Genomic DNA, 19546 nt, shown 5'->3' on the forward strand with positions numbered 1-19546 from the left:
AGAAAAGTCGAAATCTGGTCCACTTAGTACATTCCTAAAAGCAAAACCAGTAAGTTTCACGATTAACGTGCTTCACGCCCTTCATCACTTTGATTGGTCTTCCTTTCAGCTACAAAATAAAGCTCCAAGAATTTCTGTTCAGGATGTTTCAAGCCTGTACCTGCACAAAAGAATCAGTGCAACTGCATACTACGCTCAGCTCGCATAAATTGCGGTCTACCAAAGGCCTGAATCCCAGGGTTCCAAACAAATAACCAATCAGTTAATCAATCAATAAACGTATTGCGGTCTACCAAAGGCCTGAATCCCAGTGTTCCAAACAAATAACCAATCAGTTAATCAATCAATAAACGTATTTTATTGCGCAAATGTTCGCATAGCGAAATATAAAGAATTTCAAAGGAAGGACCTGAAGTGGGAGGGTGAGAGGGACTTCACATGAAACAGTAGCATGCCATAAAACGCCGCCAACTGACAACAGCCGTGTCGCAATCCGCACCCAATTTACTCTGAAAAAATAACAGACAGCTCCTCCAAAAACTTTGGCAGTAATGGCAAACATAGTTAACACCAAACTACATTTGGCTCTTAAGAAAGGCAAGGAGAAAAACACTAAAAAGCGAAAGAAAAGCGATTTCTCAGTGGATTTCACCAAACTCTCCGTTGCGAAGACTTTCAAGGTTAGTATACACAGCAATGAGGGTTTTAGCTTCTGCGGGCTTTGTTGAAAAGCTCGGCAAGCTGAAATTACAAGCAGATAATATTACGGTGTTATTCCACATCACATCGTTGTTCACTAGTGTGCCTATCTATTTGGCCGACATCACACACGAAATTTCACGTATGAGCACGCTCTCTCCCATCTACCTCCTTCGATGTTCGCAATCTCTTCACATTACCACGGCCTCAACAGTACATAATCGTACGGCTGGAAGTTTTACATGTTTAGAGACGCTACCGTGACGGGGACTTCCATCCCTGTAACGACCGCAAACCTGTTGTGGAAGCTAAAGTTCTCATCGGTTTCGCATCTGGAACAAAGGTATGGGAGAGTTTTAGGACAGCCCTACGGCTACTCACTTACGCGTTGCCGTTGGTACGGTTGCCGTGCTTGCCATCTACGGTGCTGAGCCGGCAGAATGCGTGTTAGCTTGTGGGGACGCGCCGCGCTCCATCCTGTTTTGTTTGCTTCTCCGCAATGTCATGCCCTCCTCAGTTGCCGTAAGCATCAAGAGAGGGCGCCCGCGCCGCAGAAACACTAGCGCTTACAGACGGCATGAGGGTTGCAGGCGCAGGCAAAAACAAACAAGTTGAAGATCTGTGCAGGATCTGGAACGTTGTGAGTTGCGCGCCCGCGCTATTGGTACCGCCACGGTCGAAACAATGGCACCGCACCTGGTACCACCGAAAAACACAGCTCCAGCTAGGCCTAATACAACTACATAATTTTAAACCAACTGAAGCACAGTGCATAATAAAAATATGTTGTCAGGTTATGTTGAAACGAACCATAAGCTTCTGGAAGGAAAGGCGTTAAAAAAAAGTTCTGCGCATGTCAAAGATTTCTCCTCTCACTCATTTGAATCGCTGGGAGGGCGAGAGAGGAGTGAAAGTATAGCCTGGTAGCCAGTGCTGCAGACGGCCGCGACTGCACGCCGCCAGTACTGCACCCCTTGAACCAGTAGGCAGATTTATTTTTTTTTTTAAATAGAAGGGCACGAGTACAAGCTACGCCGGCAGCAGGTCGGCCGTCTACTGTTGTGCGAAATGGTGCAACAGATCTAGATACAAAGGCGACGGAGAGTTCTTCAGAATTCCTACTGATCACAGGTATTTGTGCCGTATATGCCTGTTTTTTGACTAAAGAAACCTTTGTCTATACGCTTGGCTGCAGTGTTTATCGAGTGGTTGTATGCACTGGCATCTCTTGCATGAGATTTCCTTGGCGAACGAAAATAAGTTGGAGAAAATTAGTCAAGGAATTGTGGAGACTTTGCAGATTAGCGAGGTCGCAAACGACTTCGCAGCTTACACCTTTATTAACAAAGGCACGCTGTCAACTTTAGGTCTCTGTTCATATATTCGCTGTTCAACAATGCGTACGTATGCGCTCGGAAGTTTCTTTCCTGCGTGTTTTTTTTTCCTGAAGGTAGCCTCATCAGGCTGTTCTTTCAGTCCGGAGATACGGTTATTCCATAGTACTGAACGTCGTAAGTGAATCGAATGCCCGCAGTGCTGTCTGGCTCTGTGGGAAGTTTCGTTTTCGCGCCGTATATGTTCGAACTGTATTTTCAGAGGCGATCTGTTTATGCTGCCGACGCCAAATGGCACATCACGTGCTTAGTTAACCCGGAAAACCCAAAAATCGGTATGGGCTTCACGTTATCGGCGTTTAAAGCACGAGTGGGACCCATGACGGCCGTCAGGCCGGGTTTTTTAAAGAGGCACAGCGTGCATCGTAGCACTGCCGCTCTCCGTTGTGCACCAGCTACTGCCGCTCAGAGCACCGCTTCCACACCCCTCTGGTCTGCCCTGAGCGTCCTATTTGCCGCAGTATCTCATGCCCCGGCCATCCAAGCCACTGCTTTGTCAGTGTCTACTACCACATATACACGAGGAAACTGAACTGTCTCGTACTGCGGGAAACTTTAGCCGAAATCCGTGCTTGCTCTCCTCTTGATCTTCACGCATGCGGATGTTCCAAACGCACACAGCTGCTGTGTTGCTTTTTCACTCTGGCTGCAAGCAGGGTGTCGAACCGGAACCGATCCTGAACCCTAAATCAGAACCGAACTCGTATTTTTTCTCGGATCCGGAGTCGAACCCAACTTATATCTTTTTTTTTCGCCACCTTAGAACTGAACCCAACCGGAACGATTGAAAAGAATCGTTTCGAACCGGTTCGAGAGTCGGTTCAGTCCAATTTCTTTTGCAGCCCGGCGTACTTTTTTTTCGACAGAATGGCATGTGCCAGCGCACAGATTTACCACATCGATGGCTGTATGCGCTAGGCAGTGTGCAAATGGCATTGTTACGACTCGACTTCCATCCTACCGCTGTCCGCCAGTTGTTATGGCTCGCATTACTAGCAGCATGTTTCATCAGGTATCGGGTACAGGAACCCCACCGCTGTGCCGACGGAGGAAGGAACGTGACCCGGAGATGGGGAGTAGGAGAAGCAAGGGAAAACCTTATTCACATATTTGCAACATGGGTTACATACATAGACAAAAGAATTAGAATCTAAGAAGATGCTCAGGAAATCGTTGCCCGATGAATATATTGCGCCGCTTTTAATAGCCTCTCCCGTCGTCTCCCAACCATTTTCGTCCAATCACAGGGACTTCGTCTTGGGTGCCGCCTTTGGAAGGAGTCAGCCATATTCACTGGATGGCTTTTCCAGCTTGCCGAAGCATTCATTGACGGTGCTCTGCTCTCCATCTTCTTCCTCGGCTGAGTAACAGGGATAAATCTACCGAAAGTATTCTTTCCTCAGCTCACCTCCTCACCGACAAGTGGGCAAGCAGTTAACCAAACGAAGCTTGCTTTCAGTTAATCAGGAGCAGATGGCTCTATAGGAAGCCAGCCAGGGTGGTACCGTGCCTTCCTCCAAGGGCCGCCCGAAGGTGAACACCTGGGGCATGTGCGCTGCCAACGGAAGAGCGACACGCGTATGAATGACAGCAACTGGTCTCCGTGCGTGGCGGCAGGCGTTGAGTGATGCCTCCCTGGCGGCGGTAGGATGTTATAGGGTCATTTCTGCTCCTCTGGGCGCTGCGTAATAGGAACCACTCAGGTCGGGAATAAATATGGTGGCAGTTACGCCGCAGTGGAGGCGCGTGGAAGAATGGAGTCGGCTAGTCGCGATGTCTTCGCGGCGTTGCGGCGGGCGCCGCTGTTCTTTCCGGTGGTCGCACGCATCGCAGCGCAGAGTAGGAGACATCCCATTGAACCAAAAGCCCGCCCTGCCTTCGAGGTAACAAAAAGAAAGGGTTGGGGGGGGGGGGGGGTAGGGGGTAGGGGGGTAGGGGGGGTAGGGGGGGTAGGGGGGGTAGGGGGGATAGAGTCATACATCATCCAGTCCATGTGAGGACCAAATTTAAGGAAGTCTCGTGTCTAGCAAGAAACCGAATTTACTCTTCTCTAATGTGCTCTCGCCTATTATAACGCATTGTATGCCATATTGATGTGAATTCTTGAGTTTAATAGTATCTCCGTTTCGTATTTTTGCGTGCAGTTTTAATCGAATTGTTGGTACTGCTGTAACTGGTAAAATACCGAGTGAGAATGGCTTCCCTTTCTCTGTGTTCGGTATCATAAATATGTGGAACATACACTCGATTGACGACCCAACCGCAACATTCACTTTCGGAGGGATTCGTTGCCTCAGACAACGGATACTAAAAAACAACCCTCACGATGGCTCAGTGGCTGTGGCGCTCAGCTCCTGATCCCAAGGTCGCGGGTTCGTCCCGGCCGCGGGGCCAAATTTCGATGGGGCGAAATGCAAAAACGCACATGTGCTGTGCGACGTGAGCGCACGATGAGGAACCCCAGCTGGTCTCGTTAATCTATAGTACCTCGACTACAGCCTGCACGTGGGCGCGCGCGCACGCACGCACACGCACTGACGCACATATACACATACACGCACACATTAGCCGCCGCGGTGGTTGAGTGGTCACGTCACTCGGCTGCTGACCCGAAAGACGCGGGCTCGATCCCGGCCGTGGCGGTCGCATTTCGACTGAGGCGAAATGCTAGAGGCCCGTGTACTGTGCGATATCGGTGCACGTTAAAGTACCCCAGGCGGTCGAAATTTCCGGAGCCCTTCACTACGGCGTCTCTCATAGCCTGAGTCGCTTTGGGACGTTAAATCCTCATAAACCATAAAGCACGCACACACACATGCACACGCATACACTACGGTACTTTTTGGGAAAGGACGATATTCTGGCAACGCAGTACAGAAAACTACCATGATCTAACCCAGACTGGGGTTCAAGTGAGTGGTGGCGCAGCATAGAAACTTCAATTACTCACGACTTAAGCTACTCGCCATCTCCGATGCTTTTGTTTGGTTTGGTTTATGGGGTTTATTGTCCCAAAGCGACGCAGGCTATGAGGGACGCCGTAGTGAAGGGCTCCGGAAATTTCGACCACATGGGGTTCTTTGACGTGCCATCTCCGATGCATTTTCTATTGTCTCTGTCGCGTGTAAGATCAGGAACCTCCCTGACCTTCTTCGTGCCTTACTTGACCGGGTCGAATTCAGCGAACTCTGCATAACACCTCACACCACCATAACTCCCTTACTCCGGCCAAAGATAAAAATTCCCTAATGCGCATACGTGAGAAAAGGGCAATTAATCAGGAGGTTGAACTTTCGCAGCATATACCACCTTCGCTATAATGCACTACTCTATGAACAGTGACCACGCTGAATGCCGCGGTTGTGCATATCCGTCATGCGGCTTTCCCACATGCTAAACAGTCCAATTAACACGAAAAGTTCACATGCAATTCCGGAGTCTTGCATCACAGGCAGAAATCTTATATTGTAAGGCGTGATCTGAATATAGTTTTTAACAGTTTGATGAAGTATGTGTAAAAGGAAGATACCATCCCAACGCAACAAAAATAATTTTATTGTTGAATAGCTTCTAATTGCTCGTACTGGTAGCAGTTCATTGGTCACGGCATGAGCATCCCCTTGATGTCGACTCTCGATGTTGATGTCGACCTTCTCAGGGGCGTAACATCAGACATCAATAACCATAGTTTCAACAGCGACAGCATCACCACAGCTGACCATCCACAACATCTTTCGACATGCACAATTATCCAGTGGAACGGTCGCGGATTACGCTCAAAACTCCGATTTATGGCAGCTCGTGCGAGCGTACCACTTCCCTTTTATAGTCATATCTGAATCGGACGTCGAGCTGAATTTTCGGCTGCACAGATACCACTTACCCCAGTCAGAACGACTAGATGACGCCAGCAGATTGCTAATAGGCTTCCACAAGGATATCCCGGCCTCTTTGGTTGATGTCCCACCTCACTGCGACAAAGAATACGTGTGGGCCGTAAGGCTAATTGGCAGACAAGTGTACACTCTCATTGGAGTATACCTTGCCAGGGAAACCATTCGACACTCCGAGGCTTGGGTACCTTATAGCAAGGACGCCCTCTTCGCATATTAATTTTGGAGACTTCAGCGCTTCTAATGGAATTTGGGGCAGCTAACACATGTGCCGAGGTGCCAAGCTTGCAGAGCTTCTCTCAACGCATCCACCTGAGCCCCTAAATGATAGCAGCACAACCTACCTCTGAGGCCTGCCGACTGCCAGCAGCATCCACGTGACCTTTGCGACTAGTTCATTTGCCCACAACTTTGCCTGGTGCACCGATTCGGAAACACGCGGAGTGACCATTACCCAGTCCTCATGTCAGCTGTCCGCGCGGAGACGGCGCCAAAGAAAATTCCTTGTAAACTCTAGAAACTGGGATACATGCAAGGACACTACAAGAAAAGGACTTTCTGCCGCAGTCCGAAACGAGGAATTAGTTTTGACAGTGACTCACTGCCTGAGAGAGTGTACACGAATAACAGCTAAAAATGACAGGCAACCTTCAAATGATGAGACATTTCAAAGGCTGTGGGCTATTTGCAGGCTAGCTGAAAGGAAAGCTATGCGCACAGAAAATATTGAAGACCTTCTTGCCTGCCGTCGGGCGCAACGTCACATTCGGCGGTGCCTGGATAAAGTCAGTAGGTAAAGGCGTGAATTTTGTTTTACGCTGGATGTAAGCCAACCAGAAACAAAAATTTGGCATATCGTTCGAGGTATGCGTACACCACTCCAACAGTTTCGCCCCTTAGCTGCACTCTCTCTGCACGAACGAAAATCCTTAAAAGAAGTCTCAGAAGAATGCTGCACAGTGGTTATGGCTCTCGGATGCTGACGCGAAAGACGCGGGTTCGATCCCGGCCGCGGCGGTCGACTTTCGATGGAGGCAAAATTCTAGAAGCCCGTGTACTGTGCGATGTCACTACACGTTAAATAACGCCAGGTGGTCGAAATTACCGGAGCCCTTCAGTACGGCGTCCGTCATAGCCTGCGTCGCTTTGGGACGTTAAATCATCCTAAACCAAATTTAAACCAGAAAAATACTGCAGGCTACTGTCAGCGGGGTCAGGACCTTCGACGCTTTCCGCCGATGGTCAGTTAGGCATCTCACAGGCGGCTGTACGAGAGTTGGACCGGCCTTTCACAACTGAATAGCCATCCACAGCTATTGCGGAATCAAGCAGGCACACGTCTCCTAGTCATGATGAAGTGACCTATGAGGCCATCGCAATGCTACCTCACAAGTCCCGCCTTCGACTCCTGGAATATTACAATTCTTCCTGTATTGGATGACGTTTGAGGTCCCCACAGAATGGAACGTGCCGAAAATTGTGCCTGCTTTGAAACATTTTAAGCAGCCAACAAGCTACGCATCATTTCGGCCCATCGCCCTACTGAGTGGCGTAGGTAAGCTTATGGAGCGAATGTTCTTCAAACACATAAGTTGGTATCTCGAGAGTCGAAATTATTTGTCCCAAGAAAAGAACGGGTTTCGTCAAAATAGGTCTGCGACTGATAATGTCATCACCCTCGTCTCATCACTTGAAGAATACCTTCATGCTGGGCACATCCAGATAGCCATTTTCCTTGACATCAAGGACGCTTTTGATTCGGTTTTTCACCATGCCATTCTCACAGCCTTGGCGAGTCTTGGCCTCGGAGGAAAGCTGTGCAAATGGATTTCACACTATTTAAACCAACAACAAACTTTTATCCCCACTCCAAATGGTCCAACGCTCTTTCACGCCGTGGTGAGGGGCATACCTTAGGGAGTGGTGCTCAGCCCTCTCTAGTTCAATATTATCCTTATACACATAACAAGAAAACTTACGCGAGGAGTACGTATAATGATTTATGCCGGTAACATCTGCATCTGAAACGTGTCACGTTCGCGCTTTGTTACCCAGCAACGTCTTCAGAGAGCACTACTGCACATCGCAATGTACCTGGACACCCCTAGGTCTTCGTCCCTCGCCAGAAAAGAGTTTTTCCGTGGCTTTTACATAAAAAACAATGGCTCAATATCCGCTCCTCCTTGGTGGGCGGTCAGTACCTTATGTACGATCACAGCGATTCCCAGGTGTTGCGGTGGACAGTAATCTCTCGTGGTCACCTCAGATCATAACACTTCGCGAGAGGATCATTCCAGCCTCACAAGTTTTAAGGTTCATGGCGCAACACGGGGGCAGTACTTGCCGTTCAATGGTTCTGCTTGGAAAAGCCTACGTTGAAGGAACCTTGCGCTACTGCCTACCGGTGCTTCAAAGTCCAACAAGCAAGAAGATTCTCGAGGCCGAGCGGAACAACTGCCTGGGCATATGCCTTGACCTCCCAAAGGGCTCCTCTGCATCAGGAACAGTAGTGGAAGCAGGCGGTCTCCTGCTAGATGTGATTGTCGCCCAGGAAATTATGCGTACCCACCTCCGGCATATCATCCAAGGGAAGAAGCACTTCGTGCACCGTGTCCACCTAACTCACTGCAACTCCAGCTTTGGCCAAGCTGTGCAGCTTCTACTCTCCCTACTATTAATCAGCCACGGAAACTGCTGCCTCTGTCCTTTCCCCCCTGGACTCTCTTGACTCTAAGGTGAAGCAGTTTATTCCAGGTGTGAATGCATAGAGTCGCATGACACAGGCAGCTCTTCTGCAAGATACGTTAGCCTAATTAATCGAGGAAAGTGTGCAGCGTAACCACATCTTCACCGACGGTTGAACTACTCAACAAACCTCTTGCTGTAGCCTTTATGCGCCCTCAACATGTCATGTCCGTTTTTACCGATTGGAGAGGAAGGTATCTCCTGCGACAGCTGAGCTTCGCGGCATTAAGTGAGCTGTTTCCTATGTACTGCGCCGAACCCCCGGCTGATGGGTTATCTTTCCCGACTCTAAAGCATCTCTGCAGATCTTGTCGAACCTGTTGAAGAACACCAATCATCAGCCCCTTTTCCTTGACATCGGGTATCTACATCATATGGCTATTGTTGCAGGCCACTGCATAACATTTCAGTAGATACCAGCGCACTGTGACATTCTGGCTAATCAAAAAGCGGATGACGCAGCCCATTAAAGCTACCAACATTGAAGATATTAAGGCGTGTTGAAGTCGAGGGTTCAGGACAGGAGTGCCGCTGGGCGAAGAGGCTCGAAGGGTGGCGAGAGGAGAATAGGTTTATTTACATTTTTTTTACAGGAAGAGTGAAGAGAAGTGAGAGACGATTCTGCGGCATTCGTTGTCGACTTTTATACACTTCTGGTTCCCCAAATTCCCTAGGTTGAGGACGCCCACGCCGGAGTGGGAGGGGCCTAGAGCTTTCACTTGGGCGCACAAACACAACCCTGCACTTAGGGTCACGCCCCCATCACATGTTGAATCCGAGGGAAAGAAGGTTGCCGTCGAGGAAGCGTCGACTGTGGTAGGTGATGGTTTCTGGCTAGCCGAAGGTTCCGTGGGTCCCGACATCTGTTGTTCCTCAAATGATACCCGCCGCTCGAGGCCGGAACAAAGAGGTCACGAAAAGGCCAGAAAGTGGTCCCTTGTCCTTGGAGGTGTTCGGACGATGCCCGCCAGCTCGTCGCGGTGCTTGGCACGCCAAAGAGCCACAGCAAACGAAGCCCTTTATTCCCCCGGCACGCTCACAGCAATTGGGGAAGATAACGTCGGTCTCCCCGCGGCGGCGGCGGCGGCGACACTTGAAGAGACTTCGGAAAGGCGGTCTGTTTTTGCTAAAACTTCAACCCCTTCTTTATCGTTCTGTACTCCGACCGGGAAGGGCTCGGTAAATGGAATCAGCTGTCACCTGGGTCCCCTGTGTGGTCCATGACGGCAGGCTTGGGGCAACGGTCGCCGAGTAGAAAGCAGGTATTCTCAGCCACCCAGGAGATATATGTGTGTTGGCTGCTTCCGCAGCTGCTTAGCCTTCGCCGTACCTTGCTTAACGACGACCCACGTCTGGTAGTAATTCTTTCCAGGCCCGTGTACTACGATCTTTACAGGCGGAAGCCTTTAATGGCTTTATTTTTGAAACAGCGCAACAAAGACGGGACGTGGAAACTGAGGGGTAAAGACAAACAGCGCCCGTTTGTCTTTACCCCTCAGTTGCCACGTCCCGTCTTTGTTGCGCTGTTTCAAAAATGAATACGTACCAACTTGCCCAAATTTCTGCTTTACTCAATATCATTCCTTTAATGGTTCATGCTCGCAGTGTCCGTCCATGCTCGCGGTGTCCATCCGTGCGTGTCCATCCGTGCGTGTCCATCCGTGTCCATCGCGCCAACTCTGACCTCTCCTCCGCGCAGCGGCGCAACCTCCTCCGTAATTTGCTTTCCTCAAATTCATTTTCTTCATTACGGCCCCTCTTCTGTTTCTTCTTTCGCTACCACTTCCTCCCTTCGTCTACAAACGGATGACGGGTATTCAGCGAGATATGCGAGACAGTTACTGCGTAATTTTCTTTCCTCAAATACAATGTTTATTTTCTTCACTACAGCACCTCTCTGTCTTTCTTCTTTCCCTCCCACTTCCTCCCTTCCTGTACGATGCGGTTCAGGTGTCCACCGCGATGGCTGCTAGGCAACAGCTCATACGGCCGCATCAACAACACAACAGCGCAATCCAGGGGTCCACTGACCCAAAGAGCCAGTTTGCGCACTTGCTTTCCTTAAAGGGCCACTGCCCAGGGTCCGGACATTTTTGAAAAACAAGCCCACTGCATAGATGAGGCATCGAAGATAACCTCTGCAAAATACTAGAGCCATGCGCGCCCCGAAAAGCTGCGAAAATTCAAATCAAAGCCCGTTCGTTCTTTCCTTCCTTCAAAAACGGGCCCGGCCCACTACTCTGCACCCCGCTGACGTCAAGGGGGGCTACTTTCGCTAAAGGCACTCCATTGGTGCATCGTTCTGACTGACGGGAGAAGGTTGGGCGTAGCCTTGGCGTCGCGTCGTCTGCACAAGGCTTTCCGCAGCGCCTTCTGTTCTGGCTCATGCCTACAAACCCGCATGAAGGAACAAAAAAAAAAACTGCGGACGGAGCGTGCGGCGACAGCCTTGAACCCTAGCCATAAAAAGTAAAAAATAGTAAAACTGAGGGAGTTGGTTCGCCCCCCCCCCTCCCCCCCCGCCGTGATCACGTCACGAGACGCTCTGCGTGCGCGCTCCCTTCTCAGTTTCTTTTCTTCTATGCGAGCCCCCCAAAACAAGGTTTTAATTAGTAGTGCAGCAGAGCCTTTCCCTCGCTCGCCCACTTGACCGCTCCGCACACACACACCGCTTATCTTTCGTGCATCTTGCGTACGCCTTGACTCCAATGAATGACATATGCTTTGGAGCGGAGAAAAGACACAAACACACAGAACACAAACACGCATGGAGAAAAGCAAACGGGCGGTTGCCGGGTCCGCGCTTCGCCGTGTGTTTCGAACACAACCGACTTCCGCCCCTCCGCTCGTGAAACGGTGGGGAGGCCTAAAAGAAAATGAAAAGGTGGCTCGTTAACTGGGAATGACAAACAGATGTATGAAAGGATGCGCTCGCTAACAAGTCTAGGGGGTCGAGCCGATCGCGCCTCTCGATCGTTCAGTGTGCGGAGAAAATGCAAAAACCAAGAAAAGAATTCTTTTGAAGGCGGGGCCATGACGTCGCCCTGTGACGCACTCCACAGACACCACGCCTCCGGCTTACACCGGAGAAGGAAGGGGTGATTTTGCCTTGCCGAGCCTACTCGACGAGGAGCGGGAGAGAAAAATTTCGAGGAGGGAATGGAAGGAGAGGAGGCTCGCTCAAAGTGAGGTAGAGAGTGTCTGCTGCGCTGGGGTGGGCACGGGCCCTTTAAATGATCGGAGTGTAAAACGTCAACGCTAACGCCAATGAACATAACAAACGCCGAACGGCAAGGGCGACGCCGCGAAACGGGCGCCAAAGGGCTGCGCTCTCAAACACTACAATTAAAAAAGCGACCGCAGTCGCCAAAGACAATAAAAGCCGCACATGCGGGAAGCCCGCCACGCGCCAAGCGGTTCGGTGAAGCGGCAGTGGGTGGACCACAAGGCTTTCGCCAAGCACACTTTAGAATTTCCAAAATGTCTTCGCTAATTTTTGTGCGGACTCTCTTCACTAAATTTGATGCGTCCCAAATGTCTACAAGATTTGCTTCCGAAGAAGCGTGTCGGCCCTGGAGCTTTCCGACACATCACTACCAATTTCCCTGCTCAGTCGACTCACACCTCAGATCAAGACTTTCACCCGGAATTTCTAGCCATCTGGAAACACATTATCACCGGCGTCGCCTCAACGCTGCATTCACAAACGGCTTGCGATACTGTTTCGGTGAAATGAACAGTCTCCTTTGTGACAACTGCGGCTCGGTCAAAACCGCGAAACATATCCTGTTTGGGTGCCCTGCATATGCAGACGAGCGTGCTTGCTATGGACAGTGCATGGAGAAGCTTGTCGCAGCGCCTCTAAGAATGCACATTGTTTTAGGTCCTCTAGCCTGACCAAAGCACTAGAGACATGCAATGAGCTTTTTATGTGCATATTTAAAGGGCACTGGGCATATTGGCAAGCTCAAATATCACCTGCATGTTATCCTCACCATTCTTCATGCAGGGGAGTTTGTTAGCTCATATGTCGGACTATGCATTTCATAATTTCATATGTAACATCATTACTCGTCGATGCACCTAGTACACATTTAATGGGCGCGTTTTATCTTGTCTCCTCTTTATTTTATTTTACCTTTTTCCGCATCGCTCTCCTTCCGCCTTTATCTCCCAAATTCCACACGCAGAGCAGCATGCCAGCGATTTTTAGACGCCGGCTAAATTCTTTCTTTTATCGTTAAAGAGCTCCTCTTTACCTTTTAACACACAGTATCGGTTCATTATTCACGTTCACATATTTATCACAGAACGAATTCCACACTGCAGCTTACGCGCATGATTTTACTTCTATATACACACGCAGGTAAGCGCTTACTGCACCACACTAGCGATCTCAAGTCCACAAAGGAGCTTTCTAACCGGTCGGAGGTTCCGCCCTGAGAAAACAATGTACGGCTAGCGCCATCTGCTGAAGGAAAGGCGTGTATCAGATTGCAGGATTTTTGAGGTGGTCGCCGAATGCAGGCGCCGCTGTGCCATATATGGTGTCTTTTCCGACTGGGCACTTAAAGCAAACTGGAAATAAAACGCCAACATGCACTTTGCTACTCGCTTAGTTAATATTTCCGAAATAAAAAGTTTATTTACGTACATATTTATTAGCACACGCTGGTAAGATACCATATTACATGAAAGGCCACAACGCATGCATACAAAAAAATCTCTGCCTCTCCCGTAACCGCGAGTAGAGTAAGCATGAAATGTTTACGGGCATAACACGAAGCGTACGCGGACACGACGAGACGCAGGCCTGACAAAATGTATATGCAGCGCGTTCGAAACTGTCTAAAGTGCGTAGAGGCGAAATCGTTTTCCGCATCACTTTGCCTATGTGCCACTGGTGACGTCACCACTGGATTACGTCACACATAATTGATGACGAAGTAATGACAGATTACTAATTAATGGCTAATTACTGAACTATGACTAAATACTAATTAACTGCTAATTAATGACGCTTAAGCTTCGCCTTTAGGAGTGGAACGCGACAGCGTGTTGTAGCGCTACCAGGCTGTCTACGGAACGGCACCACCCGTTCGGCGCGATTCCTTGCCCTTTGAACGCGACGCTTTTTGACGAAAGGAAATTACGCAGTAATTCTCTGTCATCTCGGTGGACACCCGAACCGCACCGTACAGGAAGGGAGGAACGCCACCACCCGTTCGGCGCAAAGTTACCGGCACTTGTATGCCGGTCCTGTAGGAGGGATTAGAGAGTCTTGTTAAATCTCGTACAGTGCCCGGATGCTCGCGTTTCAGTGCCCGGATGAGTGGAATTCAATACCCGGATGTTGGCTCTCGGTCTCGGCGTGACGTCACCACACTGCCGACAACGGGAGCTAAAAGCAATTCATGCTCAATACCGCTTGTACCATAACCCTGCAAGCGTGCTGGTTTTTCCTAGGCGGTAGCACGATTGTCTGGTAAATAAAAGGATCGTGGGTTCGAATGGTAATTAAATTTAAAGATAATTTTCTTTACAGAAAACCAATTAACAAAGCTACTTTTAGATATGCGCCTATACCGATGATTCAAATCACAGGTAGCCGCATATCTAAAAAAAAAATTAATTCCTCGTGTCAGTGGAATTGCGTAACAGGCCTGGGGTGCGGCCTGATCTCTGTGACCAACACCGACAATGCACTGCCTCAGCAAAACAGGATTTGGCCCCCTGGAGTAGTACCTGGCCACAACCTTCTATGAACAAACCTATTAAGATTCGGCTCTCAGCCCCAGCGGTTGCGGAGCAACTGATCAAGGCGGCGGTCAGACCTGTGACGCAGCGGAGGGGGCTAAGAATCTCCGGCTCCGGCAAGGCCGCCATTCGAAACTTAACCTGGCTGCATTTAACGCTAGAACCTTATCCAGTGAGACTAGCTTAGCAGTGCTGTTCGAGGAATTAGGGGGTGTTAAATGGGATGTCATAGGGCTTAGTGAGATGGCCGGCTTCAATGCTGGCTTCAATGCCGGCCATCTCATGCCACTGATGGGCACTGATGGCCGGCTTCAATGCGAAGGTAGGCAAGAAGCAGGCTGGGTGAGGCTGGCGACCAGGCGGTCGGCGAATATGAGATGGGTGCTAGGCATAGCAGGGGAGAATTATTAGCAGAGTTCGTAGATATAAATAATTTACGGATCACGAATACCCTCTTCCGCAAACCAGAGAACAGGATGTGGACGTGGAAGAGCCCCAGAAGTGAGGCTAAAAACGAAATAGACTTCATAATATCCGCTAAGCCTGGCATCGTGCAGGATGTGAAGGTCCTCGGAAATGTGCACTGTAGCGACCATAGAATGGTAAGGTATCGAATTAGCCTAGACTTGAAGAGGGAACGGAAGGAACTGGTGAAGCAGAGGCGCATTAAGGAGTTAGCGGTAAGAGGGACAATAAAGGAACTCAGCATTTCGCTACAGAACAGATAATCGGTTTTAAGTGAGGCAGGCGATCTTAATGTTCAAACAATGAAGGATAATCTCATGGTTATCATTACAGAGTGCATCGTAGAAGTAGGCGGTAGGATGGTTCGACACGATACCGGCAAGATATCTGAGGAGACGAAAAATGTGATTAGCAAACGCGAAAGCATGAGAACGTCTAAACCTACAGACAGAATAGAACTAGCAGAGCTGTCGAAGCTGATAACTTAGCGCAAGGTAGCTGACATAAGGAAGCTTTACGTGGACAAACTCGAGCATGCTCTACAGAACGGGGGTAGCCTAGAAGCAGTGAAAAAGAAACTAGGCATATGTAAAAACCAGATGTACGCCTTACGAGACGAGGGCAATATCATTGGATAAGATAGTTAAGATAGATAAAGTATCATAAGGGTTCTACACAAATAACTACAGTAGCCATTGCAGACAGAACGTTATTGAGAAAGACAGTAGCGCACAATAATGCGTTATCCCGTCAGTAACGAAAGAGGAAGTAAAAAAAGCCTTAGGAGCAATGCAAAGGGGAAAACCAGCCGGTGAGGATAAGGTAACAGCAGATCTGTTGAAGGACGGAAGGGAGATTGTGCTAGAAAAACTAGCCATGGACCCTGCATATGCAACCTCGAGCGTATCAGAAGCTTCGAAGAACGCCAACATTATCCTAATTCATAAGGAATGGACGCCAAGGATTTCAAAAATAACAGTCCTATCAGCTTACTGTCCGTTGCTTACAACGTATTTACTAAGGTAATCGCTAGTAGAATCGGGGAAATATTCGACTTCATTCAACCAAATGGTCAGGCAGGCTTTCGTAAAGGATACTCCACAATATATGATGCATACTATCACTCATGTGATAGAAAAATGCGCAGAATATAGCCAGCCCCTATATATAGCCTTTACTGACTACGAGAAAGCATTTGACTGAGTGGAAAACTCAGCCGTCATGCAGGCATTGCGGAATCAGGGTGTAGAAGAGTGTTATGTGAAAATATTGTAAAATATTTATTACGACTGCACAGCTATCATAGCCCCCCATTAAGTCAGCAATAAAACTCCGGCAAGGAAAGGCGTCTCCGCAGTATGGAATATTCAAACGAACTCGCCAAGCTTTTTGTCCACCAGAAGAATAATCGCTATTGCACTGGTTGCAGTGCTTGACATGAAGAATTCAGTTAATTCCCCAAGCTGTGCTCCTTTCGTTTGGAAGGAGGTGTAAATACGGAAATATATTGTCACGTAGCAGTTGGTACAGGTAGCGCCGCGTCTAGACGGCAGTGGAACGCCAACACCGAGAAGATGCGACAGCACACCGCGACGGCCAGGGTGGAACGTCCAGTTTCTTCTTCTTCTGAAGAGAACAGCGTGGCACACGAGCTGCGTAATCAACAATAGCGCTGAGCGGCTATTGTTGTAGACGCGGCATTACGCTCCCTCTCGGAAAGAGCATCGGCCTGATGCTTTAACAAGAAAATACGGAGAAATAAAAAAAAAAACAGAGTAGCGCGCAGCACTTAGTCACTAAATGTCTCGAGAAAAATATGCCTTCATCCACACTACATGAACAATCTCTGGTCTCTGCTGACGGCGAGTAGTCCGGGAAGCCCCATCCGGGAGAACTTCATAGGTTACGTCGCTTAGCTGACGGAGAACTCTGTAGGGGCCGAAATACTGCTTGAGCAGTTTTTCGGAAAGACCACGGCGTCGAATGGGGGTCCATACCCACACTTTGTCGTCCAGGGCGAACGTCATCAGTCTGTGGCGGTGGTTGTAACGTCCGCTGTCGCTGTCTTGTTGGTCCAGGATGCACACTGTTGCAAGTTGTCGAGCTTCTTCTGCACGAAGCGTGAGCTCCTCGGCGCCAACTTCGGGGTCGCGGCCGTCATGGGGCAGCATTGCTTCCAACATTGTCGACACTTCGCGGCCGTACAATAGACAGAAGGGCGTCCTGCGTGTGGTTTCCTGTTGAGCCTTGTTATACACGAAAGTAATATATGGCAGGATATCGTGCCAAGATCGATGCTCAACGTCAACATACATGAACAGCATGTTGACGAGAGTTTTGTTGAAGCGCTCGCTCAAGCCATTCGTCTCAGGATGGTAGGCGGTTGTTTTCCTGTGAGTAGTGCCACTCAGCCGCATGAGGGATTCCAAGAGTCTGGCAGTGAAAGCGGTGCCTCTATCCGTGATAATTAGTGCTGGAGCGCTGTGCCTGAGGACGATGTGTTCCACGAAAAATTTCGCAGCCTCGGCTGCTGTGCCGCGCTGGAGGGCCTTGGTTTCAGCGTAGCGTCTAAGGTAATCAATGGCGACAATAATCCACCGGTTTCCTAAAGATGAAGCTGGAAAAGGGCCGAGAAGATCCATGCCAACTTGCTCAAACGGGAGTCTGGGCACTTGAACGGGATGTAAAAGTCCAGCTGGCTTGACAGGGGGTGTTTTTCGTCTTTTACAATTGCGGCACTTGTGCAAATAGTGTCGTACAGTCCCCGCAAGCTTAGGCCAGTAATAGCTCTTTTTGATCCGAGCCAGAGTGCGGGCGTAGCCGAGGTGACCAGCGGTGGGCTCGTCATGACACGCCTGGAAGATTTCTTCACGGAGATTCGCTGGAACGACGAGGAGGTAGTCGCTTCCGGTTGGAGAAAAGTTAGCTTTGTACAGCACGTTGTTGCGCATACAAAAGGAGGACTGGGTTCTTGCGAAGGGATGGGGAACCTCCGTGGTACGTGCTTCCAGGAAGTCGATGAGAGGTTTCAGAGCCGGGTCCTCACGTTGCTGACTGGAAATAGTCGCTGCGTCTACGGCTGCGATGAGAGGAAAGTCCGGTTCGTTGTCGTCGCGCGCAGCCTCGACTGGATATCTGGACAAGCAGTCGGCATCGTTGTGCTGGCGCCCTGATTTATATACGATGGACATGTCGAACACCTGAAGACGTAAGCTCCAACGCGCAAGACGGCCAGAGGGATCCCGTAAGTTCGTCAACCACCAAAGAGAGTGGTGGTCGGTTACGACTTGAAAATGACGGCCGTACAGGTAAGGTCGAAATTTCGCTACAGCCCATACCATGGCAAGGCATTCTTTTTCGGTCATGGAATAATTAGATTCAGCACGAGACAGAGTGCGGCTGGCGTATAATATCACGCGCTCAGCGCCGTCCTGCCACTGGACGAGTACAGCACCGAGACCCACGTTGCTGGCATCTGTGTGGACCAGTCTCCGCACGAGAATTGAAATGACCAAGAACAGGCGTGGTTTGCAAGCGTCACCGTAATTCATCAAACGCCTGCTGCTGCTGTTCTGTCCACGCGAATGGGACGTCCTCTCTTGTAAGATGCGTCAACGGCGCAGCAAGTCGGGAAAAGTTGGCAATGAACCGCCAGCAATACGCGCAAAGGCCCTAAAAACGCCGGACCGTTTTCTTCTTCGAAGGAGTGGGAAAGTTGGCGACGGCAGCCGTTTTAGCAGGATCCGGCCGGACTCCACGATGGCTGACGACATGGGCCAGGAAAAGGCGCTCCTCATAACCAAAGTGGCATTTCTCGGGCTTGAACGTCAGGCCGGCAGATATTATAGCCTGTAGCACGGTCAAGAGGCGCTGGAGGTGTTCTTCGAACGTTGGCGAAACTACAACAACGTCGTCCAGGTATACCGAGCACGTCTGCCATTTCAGGCCCGACAAAACAGCGTCCATCATTCTCTGAAATGTTGCAGTAGCCGGACACAAACCGAAAGGAAGGACCTTGAAGTCATAAAGGCCATCCGGCGTCACGAACGCTGTCTTCTCGCGATCCCGCTCGTCAACTTCGATCTGCCAGTAACCACTTTTTAAGTCTAGGGAAGAAAAGTAGCGCGCGTGCCGCAGCCGGTCAAGAGAGTCGTCAATGCGTGGTAACGGGTGGACGTCTTTCTTTGTAACCTGGTTAAGCTTCCGGTGGTCAACGCAAAATCGCAGACTACCATCCTTCTTCTTAACCAAAACCACAGGCGAAGCCCACGGGCTCCTCGATGGCTGAATAACACCATCATGCAGCATCTCTTGGACTTGTTCAGCTATGGCTTCACGCTCCCGCAATGAGACAATATATAGTGTGAAATATGTTTCAGTGTACTGCGAGCCTCGGAATCTTCGTGATGCTTGGCTGGTATTTATGATTTGAATCTTTGCTGAAGTATGCGAATCAACCATATTTGCTTGAAATCCCCAGACAGTGAGTACAAGGGTTATAAACGCTGTGTTCAGAGCACTTAGCAAAGGAATCCTCACCAGCAAAGTCTGCTAGCTCTGGGCTCCTCAGAGAGCAGTCCTTTCAGTGCAAGT

This window comes from Amblyomma mixtum, chromosome 3, assembly GCF_055824585.1.
Source record: "Amblyomma mixtum isolate Tamu chromosome 3, ASM5582458v1, whole genome shotgun sequence".
Classification (NCBI taxonomy): domain Eukaryota; kingdom Metazoa; phylum Arthropoda; class Arachnida; order Ixodida; family Ixodidae; genus Amblyomma; species Amblyomma mixtum.